Here is a 21213-nt window from a genome sequence, read left to right as displayed (position 1 = left end):
GAGTCTGTTATCTAAAAAGGTGTATGGTAGCTACAATAATAATTATTAGTATTTTTAATTAAGGCAAGTCTACTCCTATCATTTGCGTCTGCAGGCATTTAGTCCACTGCCGGACACGGACATTGTTCTCTAGTTGAAGGATTTGCGGTTTCTTTTACTTCTAGAATAGAAAATCTATCGGCAAACAGCTAAAATTGTACTTCAAAAATGTTGCCTGTACAAAAAACACTGTCTAAGCCGTATTTGATACCTGGTTCTTTTCTAGAAAGTGTTTCTGTGCTATTATTATTATTATTTTTTATTTATTTTTTTTTTTGGCGCATCAACTGCAAGGTTATTAGCGCCTCACACTCATTCCTTTCCACTTGAACTAGAATGGCGCTTGCCCAAAATACCCAGCATCCGAGACAACGCCTTTGGATGGTCAAAGGCGGAGGGAGCTAAGGAGGTATGGTATGATGGTCTTGACTTACTCTCTTTACCATCGCATCCGACGACGGGGAGAAGTCAGCCTAACATTTCGCGCCATTCTCTAGCTAATAGCAGGGGATTGCTTGCTAAATCAGTTTACCTAAGCACTAACTAAATAAATACATTCATACCAGAAGATACATTCATTCTAGAAAATACATTCATATCAATAAATACATTTTTACTAATAAATACATTTATACCAGCAAGTACATTCATATCAATAAATACATTTTTACTAATAAATACATTTATACCAGCAAGTACATTCATATCAATAAATACATTTTTACTAATAAATACATTTATACCAGCAAGTACATTCATACCAATAAATACATTCTTACTAATACATACACGCTTTCTACATTCACTCTGGAGGATTGTACTCGATATTCCACTCCTCGCTTAATGTATACTAACCTAGCCTAACCTAACTGAACTAAATTTTACTATACAAGTTATTACTCTTCAAAAAGTCAAATAACTTTCTTAAATAAGGGGAACCCTCTTTTAATATTGCCCCTGTGCTATTATTATTAACAAATTTCGTGTTTTAAGTCTCTAAGCCAAATGGTTTTACAGAATAGATACCCAAAAAAACTTTTTTCAAAAATATAACTCGAGAAAAATCATTCCTTGCTGAAAGTGATGCTTTTCATGGGAACTTAGATTTTGAATTCTTGGGTATCTGAACTTGTGTTAGGAATAAAATTAGGAGGAACGCTTGCATTTTTCTCAAATCGATAAAATATTTGAGTGTGGTCTATTCTCGATTTAGGCCTTCTAGTTCATCATTCATCCAACAAGAAGTGACACACGCTCAATTTTTGTTTTCGCTCATGAAAATCAATAACTCTTATGTAGAGTGAAACTGAATGTTTGATTTCAAACGGAAATCAATTTGAAAAGTTCCCATCATATTTCAGTATACATTTTTCTTTCATAAATAATTTAAAATTTCATTACACCAACCAAGCAAAATGTAAATTCTCGATGTTTCATTAATTCCCCTTCAATCCTACAATCTTCTTGTTTAAAATATCGCCTCAACAACCACTCGGGAGAGTGAATCATTACTGCAGTCCGCTGGAAATGGTGTATCGAGTGAAATAAGGTAGAAGAATCGTGTTGTACCCGTCACTAAGGTCCCCATATATTTGGTTGGTTGGAATGTGATGAAGCGAACAGAAAACTGTTTCCATTTCAAAGAATCTTGAATACCAGAAGTTGAGTAAGATATTTTTGTCATTCATTGACGTCTCAGGTGTCCGAAGAGTTGATTATTACTCTAAAAATAGTGATCCTTCGTACAGCCTTTTCTAAAGCAATCTTGTCGAATATCCCATGATATTATTGAGTAGAGAATGATACCTACTCAAAACCAAGTAATGGTAAATTAAATATCTTCAGAAACTTCATGCAGAGATTAAAGAAGTATTGTCGTAGGGGGTTTAGGTCTAGGCCTTGGATTTTATTCAATGGTTAATGTTAGAATTTACCAGTAAAGTCGTTTGCTACTCGCCTCGGCCCACGACACCTCATTTAGTAGTTGGAAATAAAACTGCCTTAAATGTTTGTGCCATACTACTAATTCTAAAACTAAAGATAAAAACACTTTGGAAAGAGGAAACAATACAAAGTTCTCTCTGAATAAAAGTAATGGACGGTGTTCATTGACCCAAAGGAAGGCTACAATTTTCTCCTCACAAAGAAAGAAAGACAGAGGGGTGGAGGAGAAAGTAAGAGAGGGGATATAATGAGAGGAGAAAACTATAAAATTAAGTAAATTTTCAGTTACGAATTACCCTTGGTTCAAAAGTTCAAACGTTACGCATTGAAATGCTAGCACACTCTTGAATAGATACTTCATTTCACCTGAAGTATTCGCAGAAACTTGAGAAATCAATTTTGCACACTATGATCACTCCTCCTAATTATTATCTATGTATTTCAAAAATAAAATTGACCACGATCAAGAAGCCAGAGATAGAAGTAAATTATTTATTTTTGTTTGTACCTCCCAGCAATCAGTGCAATTCTGTCCCACGGTCAGTTCCCCAAGTATGCATTGTAAAATATTCATTAAGTAAAATAAAATAATAACAACAAAGTTTTTTATTCATAATATTAAGTGCTCACAATGAAACATAATAAATACCTTCTTGACAAAGGAATGTGAATTCTCACAGCTCTCAATCATCTAATTTAAAAATACGAACAAAAATACAGCTCTAATTTTCTTTGAGAAAGATTTAAAAAACTAATTTTTGAATGAAATCTGTTTTAAATTATAATTTTTTTAAATTATTAAAGAACAATTTATTGGAATTTCTAATTATATTGGGTAATGTATTGATTAGGAAGATTTACTTCTTAAAACCTTTAAGTTTTAACCTAAACTCCTTAACTCAAAGTACCACACTTCTCTGATATCAATTTTCACTTTTTTGAAATTTTCATATGGCTCTTTGGATACTCAAGCCGTAGCTAGATTGTAAAGGTGCAGCTAAAAAACATATTCGCAGCGATCTAAAAGAACTATTGATCCCAAATATATCAGTGATTCTGCATAAATGTAGCCATAGACGGTTGGTTTGTAAGTAATGTTCGTGTTGTTAGGCTAGGATACCTTTCAACCTTTTAAGTTAACCTTTCTTAAATGAGAGTAATTAAAATTTGAACAAGTTGTTTTATTAAAAGCAGTAAATCGATGAAAGATAATGCCAAATAATAGTGAACGTATTTGGTAGCATAATTCTTACCTTATAAATGTTCAAAGAAGGACAATAAGAAAATGCGAGATTTTCGATGCTATTTCTAATCAAATAAAATAAGAACTTACAAATAATTTGTTCCAAAACATAAAAACCAAACAAATTTGGCGGACTATTATCGCCACGATTAATCCAAGTTGATAACGCCATCAAATGTAGAATGTAGAAATCTAATCAAACATAATAAATAAATAAAGAAATAAATCTAATCCTAAATTTGGATGCCATAAAACGAATCTACAACATATTGAGTCAGTGAAAAAAACTGGTTTGGCTCAGGTTCTTGTTCTTCGGAAAACAAAATGCACTTCACACTTTTACCAGAAAATCCTCCTCATAAGTCTACATCATAAGAAAATTAACTAAGAAAAAACACATATAATTAAATGGAGACAGGAACTAAACAAGAGATAAGGTCTACTTAGAGGTTTAGTAGGACCCAAGCTACGCCACAAACTTAGCAAATCTCTCCTGAGACCCTCCTGGACATGTAGAACTCTATTAAAAAAACCCAATCTAAAGTCTTCCATTGCATCCTTTTCGCATCATGCTTTCTTTTATATGCGATTTCGCTCTTCCAAGTATTCAGCGTTGTTGAGTCCTTGACTAGTCATGATCATACTATTGCATTTCCTTATTTTCTATAGTTTGTACGATCGAAAAAAAAAATGTGTTAAAACAATTTACTGAACTTTCTATTCAAAAAGAAATCTTGAAATATTTCATTTTTTTTATCCCAACAATTGTGGAGGGCAGAAAATAGGAAAGTTAGTTTCATGGAAAATCAGTTGAAGTCACCCATTAAATTTCCCATTAATTATGAGGGCATAAAAAAAGTTGCAGGAAATAAAGAAAAATCTAGAAAAATTAGAGAATTAAGATTATTTACTCAGATTTGTTTCCTGTAGAATGGAACAAATAATAAATTCAATAGGACACATGTCGCCAAGCTTGGTAGACCATGCTGAGCCACTTTTATCTGGAACAGGCTATTTTCTTGAATTTCTTTATGACTTTTCGCATTTAATGTTTCTCATAGTTTTTTTTATTATTATTTGAAAGCGAAATAGAATATCGTTATTTTATGATAGACACAATAAAACAATTATTACACCAATTATGTCTATTCTTATCTAGTAAATGTAGAATTAAATGTCAAAATTAACAATTTACTGGTTAAAAACAAAGTTAAAAGAAAGGAAACTTATTAAATTTAACTAAATTAGTCTTCCAATTACAAGATAACTATCGTAGATAAACCTCTAAACATAAACGAAAATTTAATTTCACAAAAACCTTACGGTTAAAACCTGTACAAGGTACCTTTGCTGATACAGGTGTTTCTGTGCAAGCTTATAATTAAATAGAAAATTTATATCTTATGGACCCCACACTATAATTAAAAGAACAGAACTAAACAGACGCTATCGACTACTTAAAAGACTCTTAGACGATAGATCTAAACTCTCTCTGGACAACAAAAGACTGATTTATACTTCTATTTTGAAACCCATATGGGCGTATGGAATAGAGAGGTTCAACCAAACGCTCCAATCTCCAAAGGATTCAATCCCTTCAATCTAAAATACTTCGAACTATTGTGCACGCTCCATTTTATGTTTCCAACCTGGACTATACACACTGACCTTAACATTACTTTTATCACACAAGTTGCTAAAACACGGTTCAAAAAACTCACCTTCAGGCTGCAATCTCATATAAATCCTCTAGCTAAAAATCTTTCTTCTAGAACTCTATCTGACAACCCGACAAGACGTCTTAAAAGACAGTGGCCTCGTGATCTCCTCTCAAGTGAAGAGAGTGACGACTAACAGTCTAATGTTTTGGGGTGTAACCACTGGATAACTTCTCCACTCGTTACCTTATCATTTGTTGCTCTGTTATTATCATTATTACTTATAGCGCTAACGCGCTGATTGTAGCATCAATAAACGCAACAAAAAAAAATCTTATGGAAAGAGACAGTCATAATTTCTTAGATAGCAAAGAACCGCCGACCTAACGTTGTCGTAGTGGATAATGATCTCATATTTGGCTTAAAAAGTTATCCAACTTTCAACAACTTCACATACAATGCTTGCTTATATCGCCAACCTTGATACACGATAATAATAATAAAGCTCGCCCAAAGAAGCAGGAATTGGTTATAGATAAATGAATCAGTAAAAGATCAGTCGCGGATGGCGTTTTTACTACAGAATATTTTGATTTTTTTCAAGCGACATAACATATCTATGTTAGCACCACTAGACACGACCAGTCTTCGAATAGTAATGCAGTCAATGATCTGGATACAACTAGAACATATAAATTCAAACAGAAAGTACGTAAACAGTTTTTGTAATAAAAATCTGAAAATATTTAGATTCTCCAAAATTTTGGGCAAAATGTCATGCAGTGGAAATAAGAGAGGTGATTGGTTGGCCAAAAAAGCTGTGCTGTAAGAATTTTTTCTGCTACCAGGAATCCCATGTTTCAACACTATCAAGAATTTTGATTTTTTCTTAAACATCGAAACTAGTGATTACGTTTCTTGCCAGAGAACAGTTTGCTTATGTCACTTTTAGCTAGGCCTCCCAGCTGCCGAACACTTCGTTGCGTGTGGATCTACAAAATATAAACAAAACATGATCGAAATTTTTATGTCGAATAGTTAAAATGTTAAAAGTCCGTTTGTACAGCATCATCAAAACAAATGTTTCAGACATTCTGGTTCCGGATGTAGTGAAAGGAAACAACATACGCCTAAAATGTAGAACAATTCATTAGCAACAAGTTTTTGTTATTGTTCATTTTCTGATTTTCCCTTTGTTGGGAATGGAACTTGTAAACATGAAATGACTTTCTAGGAATTAACGTTAAAATGAGAACATTGAATTATTCTATTGCAGGAAATTATCCTTAATTTTCAAACTAAATCTATGCATATTAGTATATTAATCTAAATTCGAATTAGATTAGCTTTTTTTAATAAATTGAGTTCAATGTTTCTTTCTCAGCTACTATGGAAAGTATGAAAGGCTAAAAATTGCAGTAAGCTTGAATTCGCTGTAACATTTGTTGTTAAGTGACAAGTGTCTCGAAAGAACATAGTTCTCAGAAGTGAAAATTGTGGTGACATGCTGAAGGATGTTTAAGTGATGAATTTTTAAGTAAATGAGATGAATGATCTTCTACTTATAGAAGCAAAAAGTATTAAGAAAGATTCAGGCTGAGGTAATGGTTTTCTTGATTTGAGTACACAATTAGTTTGCCGTTATGTTGGCGCAGTTACAGTGCTGGTTTAAGACAAGCGTATGTTATTGCTAGAATGTCTAATATGGAAATAACTCCACTAGACCTCCTTTAATGCCTCTCTAGCCTTTATTTCATTAGCGACCCTATTAAATTGTTCGTCTGTTACGCTGGAATCAAGCGCGCGTCAGTAGTCCTCCCAAATTAGACAATACAAGTTTTTTTTTATTACTTATGATAGTAGAAATTAAGTCCTCAAGCTTCTCAGCATTGTATTTCTAAACCAGAGACTTTGTTAATAAATCCATAGATATTTGATAACATAAAACTTATATCGAAACAGACAGATGGTTGGCTTCGTCTAAATTTCAGCCAAAAAGTGACGAAAATTGCATGAGAATAATAACAAAATAGGAAACTGGATCACAGTTAGAGCTAATTTTAAACAGAGAAAAATGGAGAACTCTTTGAATGTATTGTATTCTAGTTTTGATAAAAGAATTGTTTCTACTTTATCACCTGTTATTAGATATTATTATTAATTTTAGCGTGTTAACATCTGAGATCTTTGACACCAGAGCATTCTCGATGCAATGCCAACTTCTTGAATGTTCTCGAATACAGTAAAGTAACGCTTATTTTTTTTTAGCTAGCTTTACATCCAACTACCAAAATTAGGTGTTAAGGATGGAGGCGATTAGCAAACATACTTTACTACTAAATTCTTAAATTAACTGTTTAATAGATTTCAATTTAAGAAAACCATTTAATAAAAAGCTTCGCCCCTAACCGTGGTTTCTTGTTCTCTAATTAATTGTCATTCTCTCGTTGACACTGTCATTTACCGAAAAGTGAGCTGCAAGGGCTCCTAGGAAGAGAAGATCTAAAGGTAGACAACTTAGACTCGAACCTGAGGGTTACGCGGAATTATTATTATTATTATTTTGATGATTTAAGGCGTGTCAACATCTAAGGTTATTAGCGCTCGGAGCTTTTTCCAGTGCGCTGCCGGCCTCCAGACAGTGTTCTCTCGTTACAGACAACACTGTCCATCACCGGACAGTGAGCTGTAAGAAGCTCCTAGGAAGAGAAAATCTAAGCTGGAATTATTATTATTATTAATATTATTATTATTATTATTATTATTGCATTTTAAGGGTTTAGAACTTTGACAGCAATCACCATTACACGTTGTTCAGAATTGTGTTTTCAGCATTCTTACTATTAATTTGTAAATAAAAATCCATATCTATTGATTAATGTCTTCGATTTATGAGCAACCAGAAGTGGTGCAAGATTCGGGCATTCATTTTTTGAAAAAAAGAATCAAGAGTTTGCGTTCTAGATGGACAAGCGTGTCGTCTCACTTTCTTTCACCTTCCCTCTGCATATTTTTTTGCTTATTCAGAATCGAAGCTTTATTCTATAATCAAACGTTCTACGAAGCACAATGTCCGTTCAAAAAATTAAAGACTTTTTGCATTGATTTACAAATCAGATTTCTTTTGCAGCATCTTTTTTATAGATTAATCAACGTGTAGAAGTTTGCGTGATTTATATAAAGTCCCTCTATATTGTTTAAGAAAGATACTTCACGAACCTGAAATGGTTTCTTGCAAACTTGATTTGCAAATAAGTACAGCTTACACTGTTTGCTGCTTGAAATGCAAGAGAAAATTTTAGGTATTATAATTTCTAAAGTGGATTTCTACTCTTACAATTATTGACCAAGTTGTGAATGTTATGTTTGCAGATGTTACTAAAGTTACTTGAAGAAAAAGTAGCCGAAACTTTTTGTTTTTGAAAGTTAAAAGAAAGCCCTATAAATATAACCTGTCTAGATTAGAGCAAAGCAAAAAGTAGTGTCCAAATTATTTATAGCATTTCTTTGACCTGATTCTTTTTGAAATAAAGTTTCATTAATCAGTGATGCAGTATTATAGGAGAAAATTGACACGATTAGTTTTTGCTGGTTAGAAACTAATGAACCAAAAGGTAGGTGACCTGCTTGAGAAGACCAACGTTCATGACATTGTCTGTGGTTTTTAAACTATTGGGTAAGAAACGTTTGTTTAAACAACAATGTCGAGCCATAGAAATGTTTTTGTACATTTTTAAATTTTGTTCAATTAATAAATGAAGTATCTTAGAATAATTAATGAACTTAGAGGTTTTACAGTCTCTCACACTCTACGAGGGTCGTTTGAAAAGTCCGTGCAAAGTCAGAGAGATAGCACCACTGGCGCGTATCGAGGTTATGTTTAGTTAGTAGCATCTCTTGGAAGAACACACACCAAGTTTCAGCCAGATCGGTTTATTTCTTTGTGTTTGGCATTCGTTTGAATCGAGGAAGTCGAGTGATTTTCAAAAAATGGACGAAAAAGAATTTCGTGTGTTGATTAAACACTACTTTATGAAAGGCAAAACGCCTCAGGAGACTAAAGAGAAGCTTGATAAACATTATGGTGACTCTGCACCTTCGATTAGAACAGTTTATAAGTGGTTTCAAAATTTTCGGAGTGGCCATATGGACACAAGTGACGCTGAACGTTCTGGACGCCCTGTTGAGGTTACTACTCCAGAAATCATTGATAAAATCCATGATATGGTGATGGATGACAGAAGAGTAAAGGTGCGTGAGATTGCTAGTGCTGTGGGCATCTCGAATGAACGGGTACATAATATTTTGCATCAACATTTGGACATGACAAAGCTATCCGTAAGATGGGTGCCGCGATTGCTCACGCTTGACCAAAAACGAAATCGTGTGAAGTGTTGCAAGGACGGTTTGCAGCTGTTCCAGAAGAATCCGCAGGACTTTAACCGTCGTTTCGTCACTGTGGATGAAACATGGATACATCACTACACTCCTGAGACCAAAGAACAATCTAAACAATGGGTTACCAAGGGGGAATCTGCGCCAAAAAAGGCGAAGACCGTTCCTTCGGCCGGAAAGTTTATGGCGACTGTCTTTTGGGATTCGCAAGGAATAATCCTCATCGACTATCTGGAAAAGGGTAAAACTATTACAGGTGCATATTATTCATCGTTATTGGACCGTTTAAAAACCGAGCTGCAAGAAAAACGCCCACGATTGGCCCACAAAAAAGTCCTTTTCCATCACGACAACGCACCAGCTCACACCTCAGCAGTTGTGGTCGCAAAATTAATGGAAATAGGGTTCCAACTCGTTTCACATCCCCCCTATTCTCCAGACTTGGCTCCCTCGGACTACTATTTGTTCCCCAATATGAAGAAATGGCTGGCGGGAAAAAGATTTTATTCAAACGAGGAGGTAACTGCAGAAACGAATGGCTATTTTTCAGACTTGGACAAATCCTATTATTCGGAAGGGATCAACAAACTAGAGCAGCGTTGGACGAAGTGTATAAGCCTAAAAGGAGACTATGTTGAAAAATAAAAAAGGTTTACCCCAAAAAATTAAGTAGTTTTTATTTTTGCACGGACTTTTCAAACGACCCTCGTATTATTATTATATTTTCACATTTTATTAGACTATAAACATGTATTTTGACTCAACAAAGAAAAAAATAAACCAGCGAACGAATGCATTTAACTAAAACATTTGAAGCACTCGTACGATTATATCTTCGTAACTTCTCACAGTACCTATTTACAGATTTGAAGAATTTTCCGTACTTTAAAGAAATATGTAGTTATCTAGATTGTTTGATGATTTTACATAAAATTGGATTTACCCAATTAAATTACTCACCTTGTAAACGAAAAAATGAAAATACTTCAATTATATTGAACGGGACCTCAAATAAAATGTAACTCTCAAATACCATGCCAAAATCTGCCGATGCGATGTCTGTTATAATATTAATAATATTAATGATAATGATGATAACGTAAAGAAAAGTAACTGCCTATATTGGAATAATTTATTATGTCGTTACTTTCAAAACGTTTAGCCTGAGATAGCACAAGAAGTCAGCAATCACCTCATTCAAAACATCACGATTAGAATATGTTGTTAACCTTGATGAAATAATACATTATTTATCATCATTGATTGCCAAATTTTTCTTTTATTGAAGTTATTTTCTACACAGTTTACAGTACGTTAACTTGAAAGTTTTAAGTTTAATGTAGAGACTCTAATCTGCAGGAAAAAAAAAAGTTCTTGATCTACAAGTTGGTGGCACATGCTGTTGTGTGCAATTCAAGTTGCAGAACCTTACTTAATATCCAGGTTAGTTACGATTCACCGTAATGCACCTGGATCTCTATTCTACATGATAAGTACAATGTGGATTTGGTGAAGAAATGGATTTATCATCTAGCAGAGCAATTCTTCGTTTTGAATAAAATGAAAAATTGCGATTGACAAATAGGATTACTTTATAGCGCTATTCTTTTAATGTAAATAATAAAATAAACGTAAATTTAATGATTATAATAAATGGTCTCTAAGTGTAGAAATTTGGCGAGTTTAGTGGATTGGAGCTGTCCTTTGTTTTAATCACTCACCCACGTAATATTGATAAGTAAAACTTATTTTTTTCATAGTTTTATGATTAATTTAATCGTTTGTTTAATTAATTGGTTCTTAATTAATGGATCCTCTAGCAATTTTCTGGTTACTTACTTTCAACAGTTGTAATCATAATTCTAAATTAGGAATAATTTAGAATAGAGTTAGTTAATACCCAACTACATATTTTTTTTTTTTTTTTTTTTTTTTTTTTTTTTTGTTTGTTTGTTGGCTACTACATATTTAACTTAAAAGTTAAATTTAATAAATTAAATTTCCAAGGAAACGTTTCAATTACAGTGAACCCAAATTTAAACAAATATTGAGGCATCTGAAACTCAAAAATGAAATTTAAGGCTTTTTAGAAGGCATTTTTTGGATAAGATATATTCCCAAAACGGCTTCAAAGAATAATTCCCTTTTACGATACAAAAAAATTTGGTGTCGCTTTAGGTTCTTTATTTCTCTTGTCTCTTAAGATATCTCTCTAATGAGGGTTGCTAGCCCAATAACCATTGTGCCCGGTCCAAAGCATTGCCTCCATACTACATCCCTCGCTGTAATTGTCTCGCATACTCTGCCATCCAGCTATCAATTGGACTCTCTATCTTCTGTCTGCCAGGTAGTGGCCTATTAAACACTTCTCCAGGAAGGCGTAAATCATCCATTTTTGGAATAAGTCCAAACCATAAAAGAGCCTTCTCTCTTCTATTCCATTAGAGAAAATCTTTCTCGCTACGACTGACTTCCTGTTGATGGCGTTTGGAATTCTTTGAGGAACTATTTCGGTCAGGCACCCCCAAAATCCCATTATAGTTGCATTTAGCACATTGCAAAACTTTGCTGACGGAGCATACAGAATTACATTTTTCACTAACGAGGTGTACCTGTCTAGTACGAATTAAATCCGTCGCAACTACTTTTTCATTCCATGTCTTTTTAGCATAATACCAAGTCCAACTAAACGAGGAGCTGGTCTGCTGCAAGACCCTCCAGTCCAGAAGTTTTATTTTGTAATTCTTCTCTCTTAGACCTTGATACTTCTTCCATGGATTTAAGAATTTCATCCACCCTTGTCGGAAGTTCTGCGAAAACGGGTCCAATATCGCCTCTCTGATACTTTTTTTTATGTAATAAACAAATTAGTGGGGTACTTTAGGGTTTATTTAATGTTTAATAGGGTTTGATTACGGAGCTGCTCTCTGGTTGAAAATAATTCAATTATCGTAAACTAATTATGTTACTGCAAACCTCTTTCATCACAAAATTTATGATAAGAACAACAAAACGTTTAAAAATTCATTGTTTGAATAAAATTTGACAAATTTCTATTTAAATGAATTGCAGTAAAACAAAGTATTGTAAATGTTTCAGAAGTACTTTAACCCGGATAAGGGTATAAAACATTCAGTACTTGTAAAGAAATAGTTTTAAAAATGAGACAATGTGAACCAAGCATTCACTTATTGTCAAATAATAGAAGAAAGTAAATCATTTTGCAATACAGCGTAATTTTATTTAAATTTAACTCAAAACATTTAATCATTTAGACGGTTCGCAGAAATATAATAATCAGGTATAGTAACCGGATGGAGAACTTTCTTATAAACCGGAACTAATAAGATCCTTGATTCATATAATTGTTCTTAATCTTAAACTATGAGTCACCGGGAAGAACTTCATACTTAAGAAGTCTTAAATAACTGTGAATCTGACTCCTCACGGCTAATGATTTCTATCGAGAGAATGTCACTATAGACAATACTCTCACTATAGACGCCATTGGAGATACCGAATACTGAGTGGTAAAGGAAGTATATGTAGAAAGTATAGGTATATATTATACTTGGGGAAACCTTCTTATACACTTATTCATATCTTCGTTAAAATGAATTCGGTCTTTTTTAAAAAAATGTCTTTATTCAATTGAAATTGTAATAATAACTAAATATTTTATAAAGAAGAACCGAGTTTTATTTTGCCTTTTATTTAGTTTTACGATGGTTTTGGAAAGACTTATTGGGGAACTTTTGGTAATCTTGATCTCAAAACATCCCGAAACCAGAAAAACTATTCAAAAAAATAGTGGTACGCGTTGATTCGTCTGAAATCTAATTCCAAAATTTTGTTACGAAAAGCTTTTGATAAAAAATAAAGTCTGTTTAAATCATTAATTATTATTTATTAATTAACGCGGCTACTGCAACATATTAAACAAACAACCGTAGAAAAAGGTTACTATTTAAAGATTACTTGTAAATGGTTCTTATTTCCGCAATGCCAAGAAATAAGTAGAAAGAAGAGTAGAAGTAGGTCGTCTAGTCTAAGGAGAAAGTGCTCTCTGAGTATGCGGCACATATCGCCACAAAGGGAAGGAAAACGGTAACACTGTGCCAAGATGGACAATATGTCTAAATAAATGTAATTAGATGACAAAGACGTGCTCTCTTTGGTTAATACAGAGAAGTGTTTTTTTTTTTAACTTTAAGTGTATTGTTTCTGGCTAGCTTGTAAGAATTTATTTCATTCGTTGTTGTTTTTCACGTTGTTTTGAATTTGTCTCCAAGCAATAACAAAGCCTAAAACTGAGGACGTGGATTCAGTTATGTCTTATTTATATATTTATTAAGTTAATGTTTCTTCTATTAGAAGATTGTCTCCAAGAATTTCTTCGTGATCATAATGTTCAGATTTGTTAGCAATTGAAAATATGTTTGCACAGTTAGTGCAGCAAATATGTCATTCTTTAGTGTTTTGAACATAATTTTGTTAAATCCAAAAATATATTTTATATAAAGTAGCTTCTACATTAGCTGATAACACATTCTGCTATTCTCAGTTCTTTGTTATTATGCTGCTCACACAAATACAGAAACAAATTAGTAAAAATTACTTTTTCGGACTCAACGGCCCTCAGAACAAATATTTTTTCTGAAAACTAACAATTCAAAATCTGACCTCTATCACAATACCTTTTCTTACTATTTGATTAAAGAGAGTGTAATCAATGTTTAAAGAAGAAGAACCTGTGCAGAAGATCTTGAACTTTCTTTAGGGCAACACTGTTACCTATTGTTTGAAGGAACCGTTGATATTATTGCTTTCAATTATTAACAATAACAAGAAAAGATGAGACGATATAAGAGTGAAGGTGCAATAGTGTGAACAATTACTGATTGTGTTATTAATTAAAGGTGAATAAAAACATAATAACATCATATTATCTAGTTTGGGAGTGTAAACCAACCGAAAGTGTCCATTGGAAATAGGTTAGATACCTGTACACCAGTTTCTAGGTTAGTGTGACAAGTGGGGAATTCCGACTGGTTTTAATTCTTTTTCTTTCCTCTTTTTAATGATAGAATTCTCTTTCTTTTTTAAAAAAACTTATTTCTTTTATTACTCTTGTTAAATTTTCAATAGAAAATTCAATTAGGTCAAATTAAACATTATTTGTCAACCAGAATTTTACTTTGGACGTCGTAAATGATACCCAAAAAAACTGTGCTCTTCGCTTTACAATATTTTTAAGTGATTAAAACTATTATTTTGGAATTTCTCTTTTACTTGATATACTTTTTTCAAGCATTTCTAAACCTTCTTAGTTTCTGAGATTTTGTCGCGTTTCCTACTTTATACTGTGGTTAACGACCACAAAGATCCCTGGTGATGCAGTTCTGGCTTTCACCTTCTTTGCTCTCTTTTTTCTTTGTGAATGAATTCTGAACTATTTCCCTGAACTGGGCTAATATAAATATATTTGCGTGAATGGTAATTTTTTTTTTTTTTGTATTTAAGGCGCTTCTAGATATGAAGTTATTGGCGCCCATAGCTTTTTTTCAGTGCACTGTCGGCCTTCGGACAGTGTATTCTAGATACAGATAACATTGTCCATGACTGGCTGTCCAGGGTCAGAAACTGGATTCGAACCTGTGATCTCCGCGATGGAATCCAGTATTCGCTAACCAATCAGCTAATCCCTTTCCCAAGACCGGTTGCAGATTTATGGTTTCAGATTGTAGTTTCACGTTTGAAGACGATCGATAAATTAAAGATTGTTGAATAATTGTCTTAGTATTGATTAGCGGTCGAAGATTGTTAACGGTCATAGATCGAAGGTTGTTTTAGGTGTTGGTCGCACATTCAGTCTCGCTCCATCGTGCCAAGTTGAAACGGCACACCCTTTGACTTCTACATCTTACTTTCTAGCTTTTCATTCTGCCGTGCCCAAGTGAAAGCTCATGGTGATATTTTTCTTTGTGTTCCTTCCTAACAATTACAGTCGTGTCAAGTTTGAATCTTCACCGGAAACAGTTCATTTGAGATTCTCCACAGCGGAAAAGCGCTTTCTGGAAAAGATAAAAGATTGTTAAACCGTTCTAATTTTCTAATGGATTTTTGATAGAAAGCTTCGCATGTCTCTCAAATCATTCTACTAGGAGTAGCAGTTTTACAAAATAAAAAACTTACCAAAGTTTTAGTTTAAATAGTACTTTATTTATACAAAAGAAAATAAATACAAAAACTAATATATAAAAATAAGTACAATAGGCATGGCTAGACCGTCTGCCGGAGTTTGTCTTAAATACAATATCATAAATACAAAAATAAAATAACTATTTGCAATTGAAGCAAAGTAATATGCAAAATTTAAGTAAAAAAAATTAAAATATCTACAATAATGTAATAAGTAAAATATAAATTAGGAAACTTCTACACAAAAAACAAAGAAAATACAGATATAAAAAATATATAGAAAAAGAAATGAATAAGATCACATAAAAATAAAAAGAGACAAAAAGAGACAAAAGAAAGAAAGAAAGAAAAAAAAAAAATTATTAAATTCTCTGAATTATACTGCTTAAAAAAGTGTACATTCCTTATGTGAAGAGTACATACGATATTTAGTTTGACAATCTTAAATTTCTTATGCCCCAAATATGACGAGCAAATTTAAGCAATAACCGATCTGATGTGGAAAACAATTCAACAATAAATCTACCAGAAATGAGATCAGAACCGAAGAACCTTTTTCGCGAGTCAACAAATGCTGGACATTCCCCAAGAAAGTGATAAAGAGTCTCAGGCTGCCGAAGATTACACACCTGGCAATACTCCTTGTCCGGATCCCTCTCCATCCACGGGACTCTATTTAAATTTAAGAGCTCCCCTTTGAGTTTAAACCACAAACTCAGATCAGATAAATTAAAACAAGTCACTGAGTTCAACCCGCAATGAGTACCGAAATCTTCCTTGTTTTCTATTAAAGCTCGATACAATAGATACTTATCAGAATTTTTAGCACGCTCAAGAGATTCTTTCCTATAAAAACGTGTTAAAGTGGAAATTAATGAGCCTAGTTGCTTTGACCATACGGATTTATCCTGGATTGATGAGTCAAAGTGTACACCATGCAATTGGGATAAACTAATCCACGAAGAAAACCATGATAATTTACGCCTAATTACTTCCATGGCCACTATCTTAGGCAAGCGATAGTCAGGTAATTCAAGCAAATTAAGACAATAACCTATATTAAGTTTCAATGTGAAGAGAAAAACCGGATCTAGGGAAGTTTCGATATGCAGCATATAGTTGGGAGTGCAGGCAGGAAGAGAGAACAACTTTTTAAGAAAGTATCTTTGAAATTTCTCCAACAATTCATATTGTTCATGCCCCCACACTTGAGCACCATAACATGCTACTGCCCGAGATACAGTCTTATAAATTTGATATTTGACCCGCAATGGCGCATCATTCACCGAAATCACATTGGCCCACGTGGTATTAATACCAAGTTTGGCAACTGAGATTTTCCTCTTAAAATGTTCAATTACAGTCGTGTCAAGTTTGAATCTTCACCGGAAACAGTTCATTTGAGATTCTCCACAGCGGAAAAGCGCTTTCTGGAAAAGATAAAAGATTGTTAAACCGTTCTAATTTTCTAATGGATTTTTGATAGAAAGCTTCGCATGTCTCTCAAATCATTCTACTAGGAGTAGCAGTTTTACAAAATAAAAAACTTACCAAAGTTTCAGTTTCAATGGGCAAATATTGGCAAGCTGTAATTTCATAACTAAAATATCAGTATCGAACTTTTTTCTTACAATCTTTGTTAACGTTTTCGAGCAAAAACTTTCGCAAACAATTTTTTTCGCATTCACTAAACCACAGAACATTATTTTCTCAGATAATTTAAAAAATATGGCCAACAAAAGCTTTTTCTTGCAGCAGTTATAGAAGTGATATTCAATTTGTTGAAGGGAGAAAATTGAATTACTTCTATAAGAATCGCAGTGAGGGTAGAGAGTATTTCGTATAACATTCTTCTTTTAGCTCTAAATGGAGAACAGTGTAAATATTACGGTGTCAATAATCAAATTTAAAAGCAAGAAATAAAGGCGCTAATAACCTCAGCTGCCCATGCGCCAAAAAAAAACTAAAATACTAAAGAAGGCTGAGAGTAACAGCGAAACAATATGAATTTAAATAAATATGAAAAGACAAGGAAGCAAACCTGACACCACTGAATGAGCAGTATCATATAATGTTTCATAAAAGTGGCTGTGAGAATTACGATCATGGGTGAGGAAAACACAACAAAGCTGAGGAAAAGCCACTTCTTGAAAGCGCAAGCAGCAGATTTTGGAGATTTACTTAGTGAGCAATTAATAATTAGGAGAATTAAGGTAATGCGGTAAAAACTATGAAATACAAAGAAACTCTCTGAAATCTGTTCCGTAAAGTACAGAACTGCTATTATTCTGGGGCGTTAGAGGCGGTAAGCAGCCCTGAACAGACGCGTCTAAGCCTAAATACTCAGATACTTTCGGTTCTCAGCCATTCGAAGAGCACCAAACATCTAGCGGGCCGGAAGCTTACCAAACAATGGTTGTAAGATGGATTCACAAGCTTTTTAGTGTTGTCTATAACAATAAAAACAAAAACGGTAATAAAAATGTAATAAATAATGCGTAAAAGTTATATACATATATATACACGAAATAGTTCAGTCAACAATATCTTTAGGATCATGGGAACTTGAAGAATTGGTACTCTAGTAGAACTAAGCAGAAGTTCTTTTCTTTATTTAATTATTTCGTTATTGTACAAATACTGATTAGAATGTGCTACCATTAAAGGGGAAGCAAATATAAGATTTATATTGGTGAAGAATTCTATAGTAGAATAAGGAAGCATTGAATATCTTTTAGTGTGTTGCAAGGAATTCTTGTAATGTCTATTTTACCTAGTTAGTTTCTTAGTAACAGGAGGAGCACGTAATGAGGATGTCTCCAGATTGGCCAGTAGAATGCTTAATTGGCAGCCATGTATATGTTGTACAAGTTATTTATTGTTATTGTGTACAGTTTTATTTATTTTGCTGTTGTTTTTACAATTCTGAAGCTAAACAAAAATAAAAAGATGGCGCTTAATTCTGCTGAAGTATGAGCTCTAAAGATGACCTATTTATGTTACGTGAAAGATGTCTGGAGTTTTGGGACCATTTACCAATTGGTATCACTGCCAAACACCGTAAAGGGAAGGCTTCCAGGGAAAAGGGAAAGTCTAAGCACCTGATTCTGCCTTGGCTCAAAACTCCAGCCACCGCGTTTCCAAGCGCACTTTCAGTGAATTAATCTCTTCCCTAACAGTGCACTTAATTTTGAAAAGCTTAGTGCTTTCTTCTGTTCACTAACTTCATGTAACTTGATTCACTCTTCTTCCACAACACTTTCAGAATTGTATCCAAAAGATCATCAATTGTTTCACACTCTACTTCTCATCCTTAAAATTGAAAACACAAAATCAAAACGATTGAATAATCAAATTGCTTTAAAAAACTTCTCCACTAGGATTTAAAATCCGAGTACCCGAAATAGAGTACCCGAAACATTGAACTATGTTTCTCGTTTGATATAAATAAATTTTTATATAGAATTAACAAATACATAAGATATTGAACTAGTGGTTCAGTTCACACAACAAAAACATTTCCATATTTTACGATTCATATCTATATAATATAGAAGAAAACCAGGAAATAAAGCGGAAACAATACACCATAGAAACAGTTTTGTTTCCCATTACCAACAGAAACATAAAGGTCCCTTAACTTAGGAGAAAGTCTGTGGTTTGACTAGTCCAGAATTGTGTTTATGGTCAGTTAGAGCAATGGGAGTTATTGTCAAATGATGGCATGGTACGTACAATCGAGAAAGTTTTAATTTAGGAAGGTTGATATTTAAAAGTTCAGGGGATTTAAAAATTATAGCAGAATTTTACTCAAACTCAATAGCCAAACAATTTACCAATTTCAATTATTTCCACAAATCATTAAGTATTACATCGATAATACAGTAACGTCTTATATTTTCATTGACCATATCACAAGATTTCTACCTAATTGTCTGTGACTTATAAAGTAATTATCTAAACATTAAATTCAAATAGTATTTAACTTACTCAAAAAATATATAAATTGCATTATGTAAATAAAATTATCGATTGAATGAAATTATTCAATTAAATCTCATTCTTCGACAATTTTGGGTAGATTATTAACTCTTGCCTTGATTCTTGATTAAACAATCGAACTCGTAAAATTATTATGGAAACAAGGCACTCTAGTTTAATCTAGGTATTGCCGTTGAAAACATTTAAATGTTCAAATATATTGATCGACAATGTGGACAGCTGGGAGTAAACAGTACACATAAAGGTTTTCGTTGTAATTTTTGTTTCATTGAAGATATTCAATGATTCCAAAATGTCTGGAAAATTATAATAGCTTTATTTAAATTCATGCTGGAATTAACTGAGTTATTTACATTGTAAACATATCTTTAAATCAATAAACTTGATCGTACAGTGCATGTTCAATAATTTAAATGCAATAAATAGTAGATAAAAAAGGCTATACTACTAAAAAATGTACTCACCAAAGTAAAAAAAAAATTATTATTATGTCAATAGATGTGTTTCGGCTCTAAGAAAGCAAGAAGTTGTGTAGAGCAGTCGGTTTGTCGATGGATTAAAGAAGGTCCAATTCTTGGCCATCAAAATGTAATTTTCTTCGGGCAAGAGCAAGCAACTATTACATGCTGGTGCTCTCGAGAAGTTGATGGTTGAAATGGAATGTCCTGGCATTTCCTCAGAATACTTTGCACAAAACGTTTCAAGGAAATCTCACATCCAAATTGACTGTTCAAACTAACTGAGATCTTACTTTGAAGAAGTTGTTATTTGTAGCTCGTTTCTTAATTAATACCTTGGTACCTGAAAAATAATTTTTTTTCTTTAGTTGCAATAATAAAAAAGAGAATTGTTCCAAGATATCTATTTCTCTTTAGGGAATTAGTTTTATACAACCCATATTTTTGACTTTGCCTTTAAGAAGAGCCTACATACAAATCCCCCAGGAGAAGCGAAAATGGAGAAGAGGGAAACAAGCATAACTGTATAATTCAAAGATATCCGAAATTAGAAAATTTATTAATAAAATTTGACATGATCATTTTCTTTAGGAACTTTTTTATTTAAATTTATTTTGTAATTTACAATCTGTATACATTGTATACAATGAGTAAATGTGATGAGTATGATGAACTGGTGAGGGAGGAGAGAAACTACCCAGTGGTAGCACATTCTACAGGAGAAGGATGACGTTTAGGTCTTCAGACTGCGAGGAAGTCGCGCGACCATTGGCGATTCAGTCGGCGAGGAGTATTAATAGGAATGTCAGAGGAAGCATGAGACAGTACAAGAGGATTAGAGCTAGTCGAGAGAGTAGTATTGAATTTTTGGTATTTAGTCTTGGCGAGTTGGTGTACGAAAGGAATGTTGAGGTCGAAGTGAAGAGTAAGGTTAGTCACATAGAAAGGAGCGTCAGCTATCTGTCGGAGGAGTTTTGACTGAAATGTTTGTACTGTCCGTATGTTTGTAGGTTTGGCTGAACCCCACAGCTCTAGTCCGTAAGTCCACGTAGGTTTGAGATAGTATTGTATATTAAGCGTTTGAGTTTTATGGGCAATTTGGAACGTCGTCCAATAGTAGTCTGTAAAACAGTTTCGCACGTTTTGACATTGCTTGTCTTAAGTCTAGTGAATGGGTTCCACGTGAGTCGTTTGTCTATGTAGAGCGCAAGGTAGCGCACCAGATCTGTACAAAGAATTGCTGTTTAAGAGCTTTAAGCATTTAAATTCTAAT

At 33.3% G+C, this 21213-nt stretch overlaps 1 protein-coding gene across 6 annotated transcripts in view; it reads left to right on the top strand.

Annotated features, from left to right (window-relative positions):
- The window catches only part of LOC141449625 (uncharacterized), a 115959-nt gene that overhangs the window by 80604 nt on the left and 14142 nt on the right, over nucleotides 1-21213 (top strand). Inside the window, exon 1 of one of the 6 annotated variants that reach the window (XM_074119195.1) lies at nucleotides 14069-14273. The exons of 4 other annotated variants lie outside the window; for them this stretch is intronic. The gene's annotated coding sequence lies outside the window, so the exon portion shown is untranslated. Of the gene's footprint in view, nucleotides 1-14068; nucleotides 14301-21213 lie in introns of those variants that run through there. One more of the 6 variants, XM_074119194.1, reaches the window with a different exon arrangement.

This window comes from Rhodnius prolixus, unplaced genomic scaffold (genome assembly GCF_049639745.1).
Source record: "Rhodnius prolixus isolate KJV_2025 unplaced genomic scaffold, Rpr scaffold_2, whole genome shotgun sequence".
In the NCBI taxonomy this organism is placed as follows: domain Eukaryota; kingdom Metazoa; phylum Arthropoda; class Insecta; order Hemiptera; family Reduviidae; genus Rhodnius; species Rhodnius prolixus.
The sequence above is the reverse complement of the archived record's forward strand: the minus strand, read 5'-3'. Positions and strand labels throughout refer to the sequence as shown.